This window comes from Penaeus monodon, chromosome 42, assembly GCF_015228065.2.
Source record: "Penaeus monodon isolate SGIC_2016 chromosome 42, NSTDA_Pmon_1, whole genome shotgun sequence".
Lineage (NCBI taxonomy): Eukaryota > Metazoa > Arthropoda > Malacostraca > Decapoda > Penaeidae > Penaeus > Penaeus monodon.
Genome location: NC_051427.1, coordinates 20,643,344 through 20,649,132, shown reverse-complemented (window position 1 = coordinate 20,649,132; position 5,789 = coordinate 20,643,344).

The window sequence follows — 5,789 nt, the reverse complement described above, 5'->3', positions numbered from 1 at the left end:
CTCTCTCTCACTCTCTTTAAGCTGTCTGTCTGTAAGCGAGAGACCACCGCCGCCACCAGATGTGAGCGAGAGACCACTGCAAGCCACCAGAATATGCGTGACACGTGAGGTTGGGAGCACCGCTGTCACCAGATGTGAGCCAGACGAGGGACGGACTTGGGTCAGTGATAGGGGGCTTAGCTTGCTGGTTAATTACTGAAGATAGATATGAGACGCCCAAGGGACCCCTGTGTCCCCGGATCGAGAAAGAGGTGGTGGAGCTGGACCCTGTGTGGCTTGGTCTGTCTGCCGTGTTTCTCTACCTTTGGCTTACGGACGTGTCCTTTTATTTGGCGGTTCCCTTCGAGGGCGGATGTTTGTTCCTGTGCGAAAAGAGAACGCCGGGCTGCATCTGCGTCTTGCCCAAGGAGAAAGGGCAGCTGCTTGGACGGGGGTGTGAAGTGTACCATCCGGTCTTGCTACATATTGTTGACATCGCTCGGCCATATAGGCTCGGCCTATATCCATGGGGATATAGGTTCTGATCGGTATCTACAGATGGTTCCTGGTGATCCGATGGTCGCTGGGGTCCTCGCGTGCGAGGGTAGCGGGTGTGGCGGAGGTTTCGCACTGAGGTGCAACATGCAGTAGCGAGGAGGGTCAATCGTCTTCAGAGGCTGAAATATAAGTGTACCAGGCCAGTAAAAGGGCTAAGGAGGAGGAGGATAATATGTTTGTCAATCACCTACTAAGTTGCAAGAAAAATGAGTGTAACAATTTGCACAAGAAGGGTACCGTGTCAAGTGAGGTGTTGATTACTTTGTATTTGTTAGGTTCAGCGAGTTCAGCAGAGGACCATCATATTGAGGAGAGAAGAAACTATTTGTACAAGAATTCCATATCTTTTGGCTAAATAGACAAGTACTTATGCTTCGGACACAAGGCAGCTGGGCCTGAACTTAATTCTAACGGTGCGCGTCTCGGGCGCATCTTGGGCGCTTCAATCGAAGCAAAGTTCTCGGTGCGGCGGGCGTAGGGTTCCTTCGTTTACGGCCATGAGCCGGGCTTAAAATTAACTTGCGGTGAATATAACTGTGTAAGTCTATATAAAGCACGGTGTCTGCAACGCGTTGCCATTATTTACAACTGAAGACACTACCACCAGTGCATAGTCACCAAACCTTAAAAAGAAACATAAATTCCAGCATTACTGAAAGCAAGATATCGAACTGCGAGAGAATGTCATGAAAGCGATTTGGGTTCAGTTACAAGTCATAGGGATGGCACTTGGTAGATTAGAGGTTAGTCAGGTGATCTAAATCTATGTGTGAATAGGGACCAATTAGCAGGGCAAGTGTGAAGAAATAGTGATATAAGGAACACAGCGACATACGTGTATACACAGAATATAACAATACGCAAGTAGTAATGTATTAATTACTAATAGGCATATCATATAAGAGAAAAATAGATAATTTCATGAATTCGAAAACAGTAAACGTGAACATGATGAGAACAACCGAACATAACAATTAATTAATTAAACTCGAAGGTAATCATTTGTCCTGACAGAATAATTTATACTAATCTGTGCGATCTGAGGATAAGAATGTTAATAGACTGAAAAATACTAACACAATACATCAATTACAGGATGGTTAGGCAGGGAAATGAGGTGTGGGGTGAGGGTGTGTGTCGCTTAGGTTTGATTTCAGTGTGTGACTTCCTCTGTTGTGCTAAAAACAAAAAAACAAACAAAAAAATTGTGGACAGCGAGAAGTAACGTATTATAGAGTTAGTAGCTTGTGTTCGTTGAGTGGCGTGTACTTGAATTTGAAAGAAGCAACTTGTATGCAAGGTGTGGATGGATATAGGGAGGGCAATAGTTAATCTGGCACTAATAGGCATACTTACTTTTAATAGTAGCGAGGAAGTAGTGACATCCTGGCTGTGTTGACGAGGGTTCGCGAAGGCAGAGGAGCCGGAGTGGCGAGTGTGGCGGCGTAGAGTGGGATGATACACCTTCGTCAGGAGGTTAGCACAGGCGTGAGTGGTCAGCACGATGAATGCTGTCTCTCTCTCTCTCTCTCTCTCTCTCTCTCTCTCTCTCTCTCTCTCTCTCTCTCTATCCCCCCACCTCTCTCTCTTTTTGTCCTCTCCCCTCCTCTTTCACCCTCTCTAATTTAGGTGATTTATACTACTAATGATGAAGCAAGACCTATTATTACTACTGCTACAACTACTACTTCTGTTAATGCTAATGATAATGATAATAACGATGATAATGGTAATGATGGTTGTGGCAGTAGTGACAATAATGATCGTAATAAAATACAGCGCCTGATCCAGAATTGTGGAACCAACAGAGATGCAGCGCAAAGCTTCGTCACAGACTGCAAAGCCTCGGCAGCTTCTCCTTGCGCTGGAGAGTCTTTCAAGAAGCATCCTACCATGCCAGCGCTTACGGCGTTCCTCTCCTCCGTCAGCTGCTGGAAGCGCATCTCTTCGGTGGCGCCTGTTAACATCTACGGAAGTCATAAAAGGTTCGCCCTCGGGTGCCACTGCCGACCTCACCCTCGCAGTTTCCCAGGCCTTCCCTCGCCTTGTCGCCAGCGCGACTCGAGCCGTCATTTTGGATCATCTCCCCCCCCCCCCCGTGCTGGGGGAGGCGGATTGGCGTCCGCACCTGGCACACGCGCGTGCGTCGGGGACCCCGCCCACCACCGCTCATCATGATCTTAGTCTCAGCTAGCCTTGTCATTAGGGTCATTATGATCATTATTGCTGTTATCATTATAATTACTACAACTAGCGGGGCCCGAAGAAAATTCCCCTTCCCTATTTTCCCTTTCCCTCCCTTCCCCCTTTTCCTGTTTGAGGACCCTTCCTCCCCTTCTCCCTCTCCCGCTTTCTCCGTTCGCGCGGGAGATGATATCATCCGCAGCGACGGCGGTGGATACGAATGCAAACTTTTTCCTTGGCGCAAGAGCTGCTTTTATCATCACTCTGTAGTTCATACAAAAATAGGAAACATGAAACATGAATGATGATTCCTGTAAAGGTAGATCGAATTTCTCTCACTGCTGGCGAAATCGTTACAAGTGGATGAAATCGAGGCCCTGTGTGTGACGTCACACCCAGGTGCGCAGTAAACAACCAGTTTCGAATCGGCATCATAATGATAATAACAACTGCAAGAGTAAAGATATAATAATAATAACATAATAGTGAAAATAACAACAATATTGATAATGATAAGAACAACTACAACAAGAACAACAACAACAACAGCAATAATAATAATAATAATAATAATAATAATAATAATAATTAATAATAATAATAATAATAATAATAATAATAATAATAATAATAATAATAATAACAACAACAACAATAATGATAAAGTTATTAATTGTTGTTGTTGTTATTATTATCACCATGATTATTATGATAATGATGATTATAATAATAATAATGATAATGATGACAAAAATAAAAACAATGATAATATTCGAGTTAGGTATGCATGTTTGTGTTATTCTTTGATATCTATTTTGTTAATTGATTATAATCGTAATCAATATTATTACTGCTATTGTTATTATTATCATCATCACCACTAGTATTGTCATCATTATCAGTGGTGTTGCTGTTTATCTTATTGTTATTGTTACTATGTTTATCATTGTTGTTGTTGTTAATATCTTAATTATTATTACTCTGATCATTATTGTCATAAACACTATTATCATCACTAATTAAAGTTGTGCTGTCTTCATTCTTAATCACATTTTTGTTATATCATTACTAGTACAATTAATCATTATTTTTATTATTATCATGATGATCAACATTATTATTATTAGTAGTATTACTATGATGACTGTCATCATTATATCATTATTGTTATCCTAATTAATTGTCTTCATCTTTGTTATTATCATCATCATCATTATCATCATTATCATTACCTTATTATTAGTGTTTTTACTATCACAACTATTTTTTCTTATTATTATTATTGACATTATTGATATTGTTATTGTTGTTGCTATTATAATTGTTATTATTATTATTATTGTTATTATTATTGTTATTATTATTATCATTATTATTATTATGCTTTTGTTAATATTATTATCATCAGTACAATTACTTTTATTGTTTTTATTATCATTATCACTATTATCTTTGCTATTATTATTATTATTGATATCATCATTATCATTTGCATTATCATCATTATTATTGTCATTATTTGTTATCATCATCACCGTTATTTCTATTCTTCTTATTTCTGTTATTATCATTATTGTCATTTTTATCATTATTATTATTATTGATGTTGTTTTATTATTGTTATTATTATTAATATTATTATCATCATCATCATCATCATTATTATTATTATTATTATTATTATTATTATTATTATTATTATTATTATTATTATTATTATCATTATTATTACATTTGTTATCATTATCATTAATATTTTTATTATAATTATCATCATCACTGATATTATTGCCATTATTAATATTACTATTGGCATTATTATAACTATCTTTATCGATATTATTACTGTAATATTTATTGTTATTATTATTGTTATCACCATTATTGTCATTATCATTATCATTGTTGCTGTTGTTGTTATTGTTATCATTATCATTATAATAATCATAACCATTACTATCATAATTAACCTTATTATTATCATTGTTATTATTATGATTATTGTTATTATTATCATTACTATTATTACTATTATTATTATTATTATTATTATTATTATTATTATTATTATTATTATTATTATTATTTTGTAGTGAATTTCCCCTGGCATCAGGCGGGTCACCCCGCAGGCTTCCGGGCCGCCTGTTCCCCTGACGCTACGAATCTGTAAAGGAACTCTACGGACTCCTTCGCCCTGCAAGATGACGTGGCTTTGCTGTTTTTATGTTTTTTTTAATAAGAGTGAATCTGTGGGTTTTTTATAACCTCTGAATTACCTTTCCCATTGGTCCGTGATCTACTTATACATCTACACCATTTCTACTGCACGTAACACTACTTATACACTACTTACCTTATATTCTATACTTACCTTGCCTTATTCTTGCCTTTTGTCTTCGACTAATTCACCTTTAGTTTTGTTTCTCTCTCGTCTTTCTCTTTGTGTTTTCCCGTTTTCCCTCACGGATCCCATTCGTTCACTTTTTCGTACTTTCCTGTCTTTTAATTAATTATTTGTGCCCATTTTTGTATAGTTTTATTCTTTTTAATTTATGTATTTTTAAACACTATTTAAGAAATAAAATTAATTGCATTATGGGTAAAAACGTCACCAAGCGCGGGAAGCCACCAGTATAAATGGTCAAGCCAGGTCGGTCAGAGGGAGAGGCTTTTTATCTTGGTGACAGACCGTTTGGATTTTTAGCTGGCTGACTGGTGCTTCTCGTGCTGTGGCGGGTTGCCTCTGTTGTTTCAAGTGAGTGTATGGTGTGTTATCTTGTGAATTGGTTATGTTCGAAAGATTTGCGCGCGCGCGCGCGCGAGAGAGAGAGAGAGAGAGAGAGAGAGAGAGAGAGAGAGACCAAAGAGAGAGAGAGAGAGAGAGAGAGAGAGAGAAAGAGAGAGACTCAAAGAGAGAGAGAGAGAGAGAATGAGAGAGACTGAGAGAGAGAGAGAGAGAGAGAGAGAGAGAGAGAGAGAGAGAGAGAGAGAGAGAGAGAGAGAGAGATTGGCAAAGTATGACACTTGAGGAGGCAAAAGCACTAACAGAAAATATTTGCAGAAAAATT